Source organism: Pipistrellus kuhlii, unplaced genomic scaffold, assembly GCF_014108245.1.
Source record: "Pipistrellus kuhlii isolate mPipKuh1 unplaced genomic scaffold, mPipKuh1.p scaffold_m20_p_2, whole genome shotgun sequence".
Lineage (NCBI taxonomy): Eukaryota > Metazoa > Chordata > Mammalia > Chiroptera > Vespertilionidae > Pipistrellus > Pipistrellus kuhlii.
In genome coordinates, this window is record NW_023425515.1 from 145,606,221 (window position 1) to 145,622,428 (window position 16,208).

General features: G+C 36.4%; 1 pseudogene; it reads left to right on the forward strand.

The window, feature by feature from the left end:
• Nucleotides 1-2,878: 2,878 nt before the first annotated feature.
• Nucleotides 2,879-4,156, forward strand: LOC118723935 (annotated as a pseudogene).
• The last annotated feature ends 12,052 nt before the right edge of the window (nucleotides 4,157-16,208 follow it).

The following is a 16,208-nucleotide window of genomic DNA, read 5'->3' on the forward strand; positions in this document are numbered from 1 at the left end:
AAATAGTTTGGAAGTTTCCTGTTATATGCAACTTTAATACAGGACACAATAAAGATCTAAATAAAGGCATAGGTATGTTCTTATGGAAAAGGTTTAATGTTATAAGTATATAGGTGCTTTTTAAATGAAATTATACCTTCTAAGAGCTTGCCTTGGCCTTTTATTCTGATTTAAATTTTATATGGAAGAGTTATCTTACAAATATCAAGATACAGAAATCTATTATTGTAAAATATTGCTTTTGACATAGCAAAATATAAATAACCAAGTAACTATAAATCAAAAGTCTAGAACCTCAGAAATAGTTTCTTATTTCTATTAATTTCTATTAATTAAATCAACAAATAATTTCTATTAATTAAATTAGTTAGTACAAATTAAGAACAGTTCCTTAAACTATAAATACATTTAGAGAACAAAAAGAAAAAACAAAACAAACAAACAAAAATGGTACGCCCTTATTTTGATTGTATTTTAGAATGGGGAATAATACATTTTTTAAGTAGTGAGTCAATGTGAGAAAATTGGATTTATATTTCTACCTTATACTGTACACCAATTGAAATTTTAAAAGCATACCTAAAATAATGACCCATTAAAAGTGACTTAGGTTTTCAGCTTTCACGTTTTAAGAGCTGGGAAGTAATTGTTCTCATCCTTCTAATGGGGGGGGTGGGGAGAGAAACAAAAATCAATGCCTTTTGTTGGATCCACAAGAGAACTGAGGCTGCAGTTAAATCTGAAGAAATTTGTACAACAAGAGAGATATAGCAACCAGGATCTGTTAACCTGGAGGAGAATTTGCTGGAACCATAAACTGGTATAAAAACTTAAAAGTAAACACAAAATTGAGACTGAATGTGGCCTAGAATGAAAATGATAGAACCCCTGGGATCTACAGTCTTAGAGATGTTCTCATACTTTAATGTGTTCATCGTGAGGATCTAAGAAAGACCCTTTCATACCTTTGGCAAGAAATGAGGAAGAGTAGCTATTCTAAAATATCAATATGTCCAGAGCCTTCTGCATAATAGACTACTCTCCAGAGAATTTTTACTTTACTCCTTCCAGGAAGATTCTGAGATGTCATCTGAAATTGGCAGGGAGAAACCAAACAGAAAGGAGGTTCACTCCAAATTGGTAGGTGGCAGGTATAATAATCTAGTAAATGTACTTAGGAGGCTTGCTGGGTAACTTCAAAACTAGATTTTCAGGAACCTACTCATCAAAACTTAAAATTTACATAGGTGCCTTAACTGGGTTCAGATATGTAACTCAGACCTTAACTGGTTCATTTATGGTCACAGGGTACCTAACAGTGTCCAATCATGAACCCAGGCCAGATAATCTCATCACAAGGTTATAATCTCAAGGCTGTAGCATTGGGGTCACTTCTGCGTGGTAAGGGCAAGTTGAGTGCATATTTGGGGCAGGGAGGAGGTGGGAAGCCTCCAATTGCCCAGGTCCAGCTCTAAGGTGAACTGGCAGTCACACCTTCTTGATGATCTCTTCCGGCATATAAACACAGATGGTTAATGTACACACACACAAAAAATAGAAACTCTAAGAAAGAATCAGAAGGAAATTCTAGAAATGCTTTTGATGGATTTTATCAGAGGACTTGAAACAACCAATGATAGAAGCCCATAGCATTAAAATAAGTCAATAGATCTAAAATACAACCTTCCAAAACTCAATCAAGAAGAATAAAAAAATCTCAACAGGCCAATAACTAAGGAGGAAATTGAAGCAGTTATCCAAAAACTTCCAGCAAACAAAAACCCGGGGCCAGATGGCTTCACTGGGGAGTTTTACCAAACATTCAAAATATAACTAAAACCTGTCCTTGTCAGACTATTCCAAAAAATTCAAGAGAAAGGAACACTTCCAAGCTCTTTCTATGAAGCCAGCATTGCCCTAATCCCAAAACCAGATAAAGAAAATACAAATAAAGAGAATTGCAAGCCAATATCCTTGAGGAACATAGATGCTAAAATCCTCAACAAAATTCTAGAAATCAGATCGTGTATTACATTAGAAAGATCATACACCATGACCAAGTGGGATTTATTCCAGGGTTACAAAGCTGGTAGAATATCACCAAATCAATAAATTTGATACATCACAGAAACAGATTGAGAGACAAAAATCACATAATCATATCAATTGATGCAGAAAAAGAAAACATTTGACAAAATCCAACACTTGTTACTGATAAAAAATCTCAGGAAAGTGTGAATAAAGGGCTCATATCTCAAGATAATAAAAGCCTTATATGACAAACCTACAGCCAACATCATACTCAATGGGCAAAAACAAACCATTTCCCCTAAGAACAGGAACAAGACAGGGATGCCCACTATAACCACTCCTGTTTGACATAGTTCTGGAAGTGCTAACTATAGCAATCAGACAAGAAGAAATAAAAGGCACCCACATTAAAAAAAAAAAAGAAGTAAAATTGTTATTATTTGCAGATGACATGATAGTATACATAGAAAACCCTACAGACTCCATTGAAAAACTACTAGAATTAATAAATAAATTTGGTAATGTAGCAGGATACAAAATTAATCCCCAGAAATTTATGGCATTTTTATACACTAATAATGAACTCAGAAAGAGAAACTAAAAAAAAAAAAAAAAAATTCCATTGCAACAACAAAAATTAAGATACCTAGGAATAAATTTAACCAAGGAGGTAAAGCATCTGTGCTTAGAAAATTACAGGACACTGAAAAAAAGAGAGAGAAATACATAAACAAATGGATGAATATACCATGTTCATGAATTGGTAGAATCAACATCGCTAAAATGTCCATACTACCCAAAGCAGTACATAGATTTAATGCAATCCTCATTAAAATATCAATGGCAGGTTCTCTGCTCCTCCTGTTCAGCAGACAGCCTCTCCTCCCATGCAATGCCAGCAGCCACAACCCTGAGACACGATGGTGAAGGTCGGAGTGAACGGATTTCGCCACATTGGGCACCTGGTCACCAGGGCTGCTATAGAATCTGACAAAGTGCAAGTTGTTGCCATCAATTACCCCTTCATTGACCTCAACTACATGGTCTACATGTTCCAGTATGATGCCACTCATGGCAAGTTCAAAGGCACCGTCAAGGCTGAGAACGGGGAACTCATCATCAACGGAAAGCCCATCACCGTCTTCCAGGAGCGAGATCCCGCCAACATCAAATGGGGTGATGCTGGTGCTGAGTATGTTGTGGATTCCACCAGGGTCTTCACTACCACGGAGAAGGCTGGGGCTCATTTGAAGGGCAGAGCTAAGAAGGTCATCATCTCTGCCCCTTCTGCGGATGGCCCCATGTTTGTGATGGGTGTGAACCATGAGAAGTATGACAACTCCCTCAAGATCGTCAGCGATGCCTCCTGCACCACAAACTGCTTGCCCCACCTGGCCAAGGTCAACCATGACAACTTTGACATGGTGGAGGGACTCATGACCACCGTCCATGCCTTTACTGCCACCCAGAAGACCGTGGGTGGCCCCTCTGCGAAGCTGTGGCGAGATGGCCGAGAGGCTGCCCAGAACATCATCCCTGCTTCTACGGGCGCTGCCAAGGCTGTGGGCAAGGTCATCCCTGAGCTGAATGGGAAGCTCACTGGCATGGCCTTTTGTATCCCCACACCCAACATGTCTGTTGTGGATCTGACCTGCCTCCTGGAGAAAGCTGCCAAATACCATGATATCAAGAAGGTGGTGAAACAGGCAGCAGAGGGCCCCCTCAAGGGCATCCTGGGCTACACTGAGGACCAGGTTGTTTCCTGCGACTTTAACAGTGACACCCACTCCTCCACCTTTGATGCTGGCGCTGGCATTGCCATCAATGACCACTTTGTCAAGCTTGTTTCCTGTATGACAATGAATTTGGCTACAGCAACAGAGTGGTGGACCTCATGGTCTACATGGCCTCCAAAGAGTAAGAGCCCCTTGGACCACCAGCCCCAGCAAGAGGAAGAGAGGCCCTCTGCTGCTGGGGAGTCCCTGCCCATATCAGTCCCCTAACACACTGAGAATCTCCTGACTACTGTTTTCATCCCAGACCTCCTGAAGAAGGGGAGGGGCATAGGGAGCCCTACTTTGTCGGTCGTGCACCATCAATAAAGTTCACTGTACCCAGCCAAAAACAAAAAATAAATAAAAATAAAATATCAATGGCATACTTCAAAGATGTACAACAAACTCTTCAAAATTCATCTGAAATAAAAAAAGAAAAACCCTGTACAACTGCAGCAATCTTGAGAAAGAAGAACAAAGTTGGAGCGATCGCAATACCAGATATCAAGCTGTATTACAAAGTCACTGTTCTCAAACTTCCTGGTACTGGCAAAAGAACAGTAATATAGACCAATGGAATAGGATAGAGTACCCCAAAATTGAACTGAGCCTTTATGCTCAATTAGTATTTCACAAAGGAGGCAAGAGCATACAATGGAGACAAGACAATCTTTCGAATAAATGGTGCTGGGAGAATTGGACAGATACATACAAAAAAAAAAAAATGAAACTAGACCATCAACTTACACCAAACACTAAAATAAACTTAAAATGGATAAAGGACTTAGAGAAACCATAAAAATCCTAGAAGAAGTTATAGGCAGCAACATAGCAGACATTTGTTATATCGATAGCAATATCTTTATCAATGTAGCATCTAGGGGAATGGAAACTAGGGAGAAAAATAAATAAATGGGACTACATCAAAATAAAAAGCTCTGCACAGCAAAAGAAACCATCAACAAAACAAGAAATCCCACATCATAGGAGAACATATTTGCCAATATTATCCCTATAAGGATTTAATCTCCAACATTTAAAGGGAACTCATACAACTTAACAAAAGAAAGACAATAAAAAAAAAAGGGGGAAACAGGACCTAAATACAATAGATGCTTCAAAAGAGGACATACAGAAAGCCAAGAGGCCTATAAAAACATGCTCAAAGTCACTAATCATCTGAGAGATTCAAATCAAAACAACAATGAGGTACCATCTCACACATGACAGAATAGCTATTATCAAGTCAACAAACTACAAGTGCTGGCGAGAATGCAGAGAAAAAGGAACCCTCCTTCACTGCTGGTGGGAATGAAGACTGGTGCAGCCACTATGGAGAATAGTATGGCATTTCCTCAAAAACTAAAAATGGAACTGCCATTTGACTTGGTAATACCACTTCTGAGGTTCAAGACAGGTCAAGAAAAGCTAGCAGGGTTGCCAAAGACCATTGGAAAACACAGATATTTACATTATGATTTATAACAGTAGCAAAATTATAGTTATGAAGTAGCAATAAAAATATTTGAACATGAGGAACTGTATTAAAGGGTTGCAGCATTAGAAAGGTTGAGAATCGCAGCTTTAGGCTTTTCACCTAACAATGTTGTAATAATTCTAAACTTGAGAAGCATAGTAAGTAAATTAGGTATGCTATTATAATTACACTAGAGGCCTGGTGCACAAAATTCATGCACGGTGGTGGGGGGTTTTCCTCAGCCCAGCCTGCACCCTCACCAATGTGAAACCCCTTGAGGAATGCCCATCCTCCTGTTTACACCCAATCCCCAGTGGGATCAGCCTTAAAGGGGCGATTGATCATCCCTCTCACAATCCAGGACTGCTGGCTCACACCCAACTGTCCTCCCCTGCATGTCTGGTCTCCCCCAACTGATCTCCCCTGCAGGCCTCCCCCACCCCCAACTGCCTTTCCCTGCAGGCTTGGTCCTACCCAATTGTCCTCCCTGAAGGCCTGGTCTCCCTCAATTGCTGGCCTGATCACTCATAACTTTTCACAACTGCCTTCCCCTGCAGGCCATCTTGTGGTGGCCTTCTTGTGTCCACATGGAGGCAGCCATCTTTTACCACACGGGGGTCATCTTGTGTTAGTATGATGGTCAATTTTATTAGATAGGATAGTTACTCTTTTATTAGGTAGGATAGTTCACTTTATATTTCATTATTACTATGCATTAGTTTCAGAAAATGTGAAAAGAAAAAAAAAAGAGGACCATATGTATCAATCAGTGAGTACCTTTGGATTTGAAAGATTCATAATAAAGCAGAAGAAAAAGTAAACTACACTATGTCTCAAGTGCTTGGCAGTTTTTGAAATATATATTTTGTTGATTTCAGAGAGGAAGAGAGAGCAAGAAAGAGATAGAAACATCAATGATGAGAGAGAATTATTTATCAATTGCCTCCTGCACATCCCCCACTGAGGATGGAGACCTGACCTGAAATCAAACTGTGACCTCCTGGCTCATAGGTTGATGGTATGTTTTTATGAAAAGTACTAGACTCAATAAATAGTTTTTAACTTCTTTATCTTTATTGGAACACACAAAAAGAATACCTGTGATAAGAAAGAGAAAGAAACAAAAACATTTCTCATCAAATTAAAGAGCACTGGATTATTTTAGCAAAATTCACAATAAAGATTAATACCCATCTCTATTCTCATTATATGTTGAACTAAAAACACTGGGACACTGAACAAAGGCCCAGTGCATGAAATTCATGCATGGAGGGGGGTCTCTCAGCCCAGCCTGCCAGAGACTGGGGGACTAAACTGGCTGTCAGACATTCCTCTCACAATCAGGGACCACTGGCTCCTAACTGTTCACCTGCCTCCTTGCCTGATTAACCCCAACTGCCCCTCCAACGACCTGATCGCCTCTTACTCTCCCCTCTCAGCCTAGTTGCCTTCAACTGTCCCCCTGCTGGCCTGGTTGCTCTTTGGTCATTACTGTTACTGTGACAGTGTCCTGGACAATTTGCACATTTCTCTATTATACACACTCTCTCTCACACACACACACACACACACACACACACACACACACACACATACATATACAATGAAGCACTTTAAAGAAATAGAAAGATTTTAGGGTAAAAAGGATCTTTATTTTAAATGTTTTTATTGATTTTAGAGAGAGATAAAGTGAGAGGGAAGAGATAGAAACATTGGTGAGTGAGAAACATCAAATATCAGCCAGCTGCTTCTTGTACACTCAGTACTGAGGATTGAGCACATAACCCGGTGCATGGGATGACACTCAACCAACTAAGCCATGCTGGCCTGGTAGAAAGGATCTTAAAGACCAGTTTAATCAGCCATTCTTCCATTCTACAGCTTTGCTTGCAGAATACTCAATCAAAATAAATCCCAATTTGTTCATAATTACTCTACCCCTAAATTGTTAAATGTGGACACTGGATAAATCAAATACTTTAGGTTCAAATTATAAAGCATAGTGAACTGGAATCAGCTCTCAATCTACATCATATATACAATTGATCATTTCTGATAACAAGAAGTTAAAGTTTGCTGTCAAATATCATCTACTTCCATCTTTCATATACAAAATAAGGTTGATTTTAGTCTCAGTCCAGAACTTTACATCAGTTTCTCTTTACCTCCTTTTTGTTATTAACAAGCTATTAATCGTATTTTTCAAGGCACCTTTTACATTTTAATGTTCACTATCACTTCTGCTTTCTAGTGCAAATTAGAAAAAATTGTAAACAGAATACCATTACAAGTTTCCATAAAGTTCTTTATTCTGGCACTGATTTAAAAGTCTGATTCTGAGCTCCAGTCTGTTTGAAGCTAAAGCATTAATCTGGACGTTTTCAGCCAAATTAGCTCAATTCCAGTGATTTATTAGTCACTTCAACTTAACGTTTAATCAGTTTAAGGAGCTGGCTCACTTGCCCCATGTTTTGGGATTAAGTCTAGATTCAGGGAAGTTTAACTCACATCACTGCAGAGGGATGCAACTGGTCTGTGCTTATGCTGATAAAAATATATCTCTTTTTTTGGCACAGACAATCTGTGATAATTGCTCCAGCAAGGCTTCTCAGTATTTTCCTGACAATTCAGTTCTATCCTGGCTTTGGCTGATGTTAATCCCCCAATGTCCTGTTGCATCTCTGTTTTGATGCCTGTTTATGACCCCCTACCTCTCAGCTTCTTAGGGGAGTCTTTGTGTCAGAGAAGTTATGTAAATCCCCTCTGTGGATATATTCAGTTATATGTTTGGTTTATTCCTTTTCCAAGGCATCCACTCTTAATATTTTTTCACTTAAAAAATGCTAATTTATTTTGTTTAATCCCTATTTTCTATGTAATCTAGTTTAAGTTGGATTTCTCTCGCTGACAATGTGGTTAGTTCCGGCTAAAAAACTCTGAGTAGAAATAACAAAGGTGATGCCTGGGTTTCTGCAATGACCACCCCCTGCATGTTCCTCCTGTTCTCTTTTCCAAGCTGCAGCAACCTGGGAGACATTAGTGATATGGCAGGGTCATCACACCTCTGAGTCACCACTTGGAAAGGAGTTGCCATCCAGAACATTGGGAATAAGCCAGTCAGAGAAAGAGAAGTATCATATGATCTCAATCATGTGTGGAATTTAATGAACAAAGTAAACTGATAAACAAAATAGATCTGGAGACACAGAGGCATAAAACAGATTGACAAATCTCAGAGGGAAGGCAGGGGTGGATGGAGTGGAGGAAGGAGGTGGGATGGTGGAGAGAGATTAACCAAATAATTAATATGCCTAACTCATGTAAACAGACAATAGTGTGGTGAAGGTTTTGGGAGATGGGGGTTGAGGTGGAAGGGATCAATGGGGAAATAAAAGGGGGCATCTGTAATACTTCCCACAATAAAGATAAATTAAAAAAAAAAGAACAGTGGGATACACAACTGACTTGGGATATAAGACAAATTAACCTCTGGTGTGTTAAATCATTAGATTTTTAAATTAACTTCTTACTATATCAAAACCTAGTATATCATGTCTAAGAAAACTATTTTTAATACATTTAAAACACCTACTTTTGTCCAGCCAGCATGGCTAAGTAGTTGAGTATTGATCTATAGTCCAGGAGGTCATAATTTGATTATTGGTCTGGGCACATGTGTGGGTTGTGGGCTTGATCTCCAGTGTGCGGAATGAAGGGGCAGCCCATCAATGATTCTCTCTCATCATTGATGTTTCTCTCTCCTCTCCCTCTTCCTTCCTCTCTGAAATTTAAAATATATATATATATATATTAATTTTTTTAACTAAATAATAAAACACCTACTTTTTTTTTTTTTTTTACCTTTTTGTTGTATATATGCAATTCTCTTGACAAATATTTCCTGTTTGACAAACCTCCTAGGCTCCTCTGAGCCCTCTTCTTGATTAGTCCTCAACCTTGGCCCACAACAACTGGACAAATCTTGTGAAAAGCCCTTAAGAGGTGACACTAGGAAGAACAAGAGTGGCAGTGGGAAATATGAGAGGATGAAGGGACAAAAGGCTAGTAGAACATTTATTGAGTGAGATTTTATGTCTTCTATTGCCTAAGATTTGTCCCACAAGAACATGGGGAGCCTGGGATATTCACCTCTTGCCCTTCAGGAATTAATGGTAATCTCTGAAGCCATTAGTTCTATTTAACCTCTGATTAAAAAAAAAAAAAAAGATTAAAAGTTTCTAGAAAAAGGGTGGGCAGAGAAGCAGGTGCAAATTGCAGACATGGCCAGTATCTTCATTGGCTGCAGGCAAATGCCTAGGTGTAAATGAATGACATCTTCTACAGTGTTTATAAATTCTGGGAGTTTCAACAAGTAGACAAGGTAAAAATACAGAGATTGATGTAAAACCCAAATCAACTACTACGGATTTCAAAATTGTATGAAGGATTAATAAAAATTTCTCCAGAAAAAAAAAAAAGAGTCATGACTTTCAAGCAATATCACATTGATTTGTGATTGCCTTTTAAAGCATTATTACCAATTTCATAAACATTTCTTAGTTAAACTTCACGCTTATGGTGTATTCCCTATGTAAACTAGCTCAGGGCAAAATACTTAAATGCACATGACAAGGAATAATGTATTACTGTGTAGGCTAGTTAGTGAAAGTTCTGATTAACACTGAAGTACCCCTACATCAATTGGCTCATTACAATATTGTATTTATTCAGTATCATGGCAATATCACTTGACTTTTTACAAGATAATGGTGGTTTAACTAAACGCACTCAATAGGTACTCAAGAATCTGGTTTATCTCCCAGACTCTGCACTATACACATAGATGACAAATTGCAGAAGAATGTCTTGTGTGGACATGTGGGTGTTTTTTTCCTTCTGTGAAATAAATAAAAGTTGAATTAGCAGATATAATTCTTTCTCAACTCTCTTATTCCATGTTCAGAAATGAATGCTTACAAAATAAATATTTTCCTCAATTTCTGTAAATGGTTAACCCCCTTTTTTGTCTTGCATCATGGTATTACCTTAGTGAGTCTGTGGGTATACAGAGGGTATAGGTCTTAAATCTCTAGTGGTGCCAGGCACTGTGTTTGAGAATATTGTTTAATTAATGTAAAAGGGATAGCAATATAATTGCATTATTTTGATGGCTTCTTTCTTTGAAATAAATGGTTAAAATGTATTTATTTTCTAGTGTATATTTTTCTTTACCACTTTAGAGTTAAGACTTCACAGAGTCCTCTTATGTAATGTAAACAAAAGCATATGAAAAATTTACTTTTAAGAAGACAGAAAGTAAAATTTGATTAAATTAACAAAGAAATAATAACTTTTGAGATCCATTTAGTAAATCAGTGCTTCGTTTTTTTGTTGATTGCATAAAAAAGATTCACACAGTAGGATATAATTTTGAAAGTGCTGAAATTTGCATTCATTAGAGTTACAGTGGCTAATCAAGAAAATTTCAATTAAACTCTACTTAAGCTGCATTTTCATCAACTATGAGAACTGTCTACATAGTTAATGATAAAATTTCAGAGTGTACCAAAATATTCTTGATCTGTTCTGATATGAATATTTCTATCCTAGAATTTTGTTATCTGAAAGCAGGATCTGTAACTTGTATATTTTTGAACAATATATATCTTTGCAATATATATATATATATATTTGCAATATATATTATTCAAAAATATACAAGTTACAGATATAAATATATATATATATATATATATATATATATATATATATATATAATTCAAAAATATACAAGTTACAGATCCTGCCTTCAGATAACAAAATTCTAGGATAGAAATATTCACATCAGAATAGATCAAGAATATATATATATATATATATATATATATATACACATATATATATATTTAAAATATATATATTTATATCAATATATCTATCTATCTATATATATATATATATATATATTTGAGGCCCAGTGCACAAAATATATATATTTTAATAATATATATATATATATTTTGAATAATATAAATATTATATACCGTATTTTCCGGCGTATAAGACGCCCCCTAATTTTACAGTTAAAACATAGGTTTAGGCCTATATTCTGTATAAGACTACCCCCCATTTCAAAGAAAAGACTTACTTTGCCGTCAAGATCTGCAGGTAATTTTTGTGCAATTTTGGTCTTTTGCCCCCAATTTTCAGTTGACTTTTTTTTCATTTCAAAAGTCGTCTTATACAACGGAAAATATGCTGTGTGTGTGTGTGTGTGTGTGTGTGTGTGTGTGTGTGTATTTATATATTTATATATATATATATATATATATATATATATATATATATATACATACAAACACACGTTATATATATATAATTTTAGAGGCCCAGGGGCTTCCCTCAGACTGACCTGCACCTTCTCACAGTCTGGGAGCCTGTGGGAGATGTCTAAGTGACAGGTGTGGAATGGGCCTAAACCGTCAGTTGGACATCCTTGGCGCTTCCAGCCATGAGCATTGAGCATCTACCCCCTGGTGGTCAGTGCATGTCATAGCAACTGGTCATTCTGCCTTTTGGTTGATTTGTATATTAGCCTTTAATTATTATAGGATGAGAGGCCTGGTGCACAGATTTGTGCAACAGTGAGGTCCCTCAGCCTGGCCTGCACCCTCTCATAATCTGGGACCCCTCAGGGGATGTTGTATTGCTGGTTTCAACCTGATCCCAGCAGGCCAGGCTGAGGGACCCCACTGGTGCATTAATCTGTGCATCAGGCATCTGGTATGCATATAAGATCTTTGGTTAATTTCTTCCCACCCAACCCCTCCCCCTTTCCTCTGAGATTCATCAGTCTGTTCCATGTTTCTATGCCTGTGTGTTGAGCATCTGTCCCCTGGTGGTTAGTGCACATCATAGCTACTGGTTGAACAGTTGAATGGTCAAATGATTGCTTAGGCATATATATATATATATATATATATATATATATATATATACATACATATATATATATATATATATACAATTACTTATATAGTATATGATTTTAGGTTTAAAGAAATTTATGCTATAAATTTCATTGTATTTGACAGATATAGATTGTTTATTGGAGTGAATATCAAAGGTGATCTTCCTAAACTTTTCATTTTCCATTAAGAAATTTGAAACCTGGAATACCCTTTTTCAGGAAAGAATTCAACATTAAACTAGAACTTTGAATCATCCCTTTGTAGCACACTGAATTTTACTTGTAATCATTCAATAGTTTTTGGTCTGATTTATGTTATGTACCATAGAAGATATCAAGGAATTGTGTTTTAGGATAAATTGCAATGAGTTTGTGTAAAGAGGTGATAAGATGCTAAGGAGGCCATCAACCTTATTTTAATATGGTTTTAATCCATTCAAGTCCTGATTTGTAGCTGACTCTCCTCAGAGGGGTTGTTTTATTAATGAGCTGTCTTAATTTCTTAGGCCTATATCTTAAGTTAGTACACACTTAAGATTCTAATAATGTAAACTGTAGTCTATATCAGATTTAATTAATGACAAAATTGTGAAGCAGGCAATGATTGTGTCCCATTAGCTCTTTATGAAAAGCCCCTTAGCATCCTTTTGGTGAGACTCTTCCAGGTGGCCTGCAACCACCAAATGCCTTTTTCTCTGTGGGCTGAGAATTTCAAGGAATTTATACTTGTATGTACTACAACCATGAAATAAATATGATGGCTATACAAATGAGCTTTAGAATCACACTGCTCTATCCTAATCCTGGCTCTTTCACTTACTATAAATAACATTTGGTCAAGTTAACCAATCTTTTCTGTGCTTTTCTTTTAAAAAATGACGAGAGAGAAGAGAGAGAGGGAGAGGGAGAGGGAGAGGGAGAGGGAGAGGGAGAGGGAGAGGGAGAGGGAGAGGGAGAGGGAGAGGGAGAGGGAGAGGGAGAGGGAGAGAGATGAGAGAAAAACATTGATCAGCTGCTTCCTACATGTACCCTACTGGGGAAAGGGCCAACCATCTGGGCATGTTTCCTGAATGAGTAGTGAACTGACAACCTTTGGGTGACTAAAGCCCAAGGAACTAAGCCAGGGGCTCTGTGCTTCTTTTGTTGAATTTCTGCTACAATTTAATGTTGTAAAGATTAAATGGGTTGATTTTAGCAAAAATTTAATTATGTAAAAATCAATACCTAGAAATAAATATGTAAATATAAACTTTTATTCAAACAATGATCCATGGATTAAGTCTGCTATCCAATTTTTCTATAATTTCAAAATATAAATACAACACTCTATAAAATCATTCTACATCTTATATTTAAAAAATTTTAAAGTCATCCTTAGATACTTTTTTAGTCTAGTAGGCTTTTTCTACTCCAAAATATTCATTATTTTTAAAAGTAATTTATATTTGTAAAACCTAGAGCTTTCTTGTTACTATAAAGATGGAGTAAGAAAGTCTAAAAGTCTGTTCATCAATAAAAACAGAGAAAACATTAGAAAAGTTGCCAAAATCAACTCCCCCGCTCCAAACTCAATCAACCGCCCCCCTCCTCCCACCAACTCTGTAGACTAACTAAATGCTTTAAACAATCCAAGAAGCATGGCTTAAAAAAACACACACAAAGACTTAGAATTAGTAAGGATTATTATTTGTCATCTTTGTTAACTTGACCTAATTCTATCTCCTCAGTTTTGTAATGTCTTGAAAAGTCAGAGTCTCACAAATATAGAATCTATAAACCTTAGCAGTCACTGCTAAGCTTTATTTTCAGGGTTTGCTGTTTGATCTACTAATAATTTTGGGCTTACTGGATGAGAACAATCCAATCTCCAAAGAACTTGTAAAGAATGTTTACTAAGATTTTTTTTTTTAACTTTGCAACTCTCTGAGGTGGTGTTACCAGTTAGCTCAGAAGGAGATGACGAAAAAATAAGAAGGGGCATATTTACTTAATTTATTTACTAGAGGCCCAACATGCACAAAATTATGCACAAGGATCTCACTTCCACTTGCCTCAGTTCCTGCTCCACCCTCCGCCACTCATAGCTCTCAGCTGCTAGTAGCTCATGCCCTGCCCCACCCACCATGAGAGCCACTGCTTATTTGGTCATGAGGGCATTATGGCATCATGGCTACAGGTCTTTTATTAATATATATTTTAATATATCTGACAATGGGGTACACAGAGGGAGATTGTAAAAACTATGGAATATTTCTGGGAATCTAAAAAGCCCTGCATAAGACTTGGCAAAACCTCCAAAGGTCTTACTCTCTTAAATATTGCTGACTTCAATGTCCTCATAAGTGGGAAGTAAAGTTATATTGACTTTCAGAACATAAAGATGTCTGAAGAGACATGCAAAGTCACTCAGCAAAGATTTGAAGACTTGCTGATTAAAGGCATTTCAGAAAATCTTTGTTCAATAACTTAATGACCACTAGGTTAACCAGCAAAGACTTCAGTGGATATATGTGGCAAAAAATACCTTGCAGAATGAGCCAAATAAATTCTGTAACACACAGCCATAACAAAAAGCACAACAACAACAACAACAACAACAACAACAAAAAACTGTGAGAAAAGGGGAGGGGATTTGATTTATAAAATTATTATACTATTTTAAACTTTCACTTTTAAACAAAAAATACAACAAATAATAGAAAAGCTTGCCCTGTGCAGATAGAAAAAAAGAAGTTGATAGACTATTCCTGAGGCAGACCACATATTGTACAAATTAATCAAAGACTTTAATCAGTTATCATAAATAAGTTCAAAGAAAGAAAAAGGAACAAGATGAAGTAATTAAATTAGATTATGAATATAAAGTTCATAAGTAGATATGAAAAAAAGAGATACTCTAAGGAAAGAGCCAAATAGAAACTCTGGAATTATAATGTATAATAAATAAAATTTAAAATACACTGGAGGGCATCAATAGCAAAAGTAGGAGCTAACTTGAGATGATCAGTTTGGGGGACAAAGTAAAATAAATAAAGAGAATAAAAGAGCCTTAGAGACATGTAGTGCACCATCAAGCATACCAATTTATATATTAAAATAATAGCTAAAAACTTCCCAAATTTGTTGTAAATCATAACTGACACATCCAAGAAACTTTAGGTAATATAAATTCAAAGATTATACCAACATGCACAATAGTGAAATTGTTGAAATTCACTGACAAAAGAGAATCATAAAAATATGTCTTACACATAAGGAAGTCACAAGATTAACAGCTGACATTTTATTAGAAACCTTGGAAACTAGAAGGCTGTGGAATTACACATTCAAAGTAATAAAATAATAATTAATCAAGTATTAATTATATATATCTAGCAAAACTGTCATTTGAAGAAGAAGAAGGAGAAAGAGAAGGAGAAGAAGGAGAAGGAGAAGGAAAAGGAGAAAAAAGAAGAAGAAGAAGGAAAGCTATGCTCTGATAAAAACTGAAAGACCTCATCAGGAGCAAATTATTAGCTAATATTTTTTTAGCTAAGTAATATTAGAGTTTACTTTAGACTCACATGAAAGGACATTACAGGTAACTCAAAACCAGGTGGAGAAATTAAGTACATTATTAAAAATAACCATATAGGCAAATACAGGCAGTCCTCGGGTTATGTCAGAGATCCATTCCTATGGTGCAAGGTAATGCGATTTTCGCTGTAAGTTTGAATCCACCTACATAAGCATCTAGTCACTCACATGGAGCACATACACAGAAGTAATGACATGACATAGTAAAAAAAAACAAAAAACATTAAAAGAAAGATAACAATTCCTGACCTTTACTTGTGGTAAGTAAATAATAATAATAATAATAATAATAATAATAATAATAATAATAAAAACCATAAAGCACATATGTACATACGTCTAAATGATGGAACTTTTTTTTATATAAATACTGTAAATG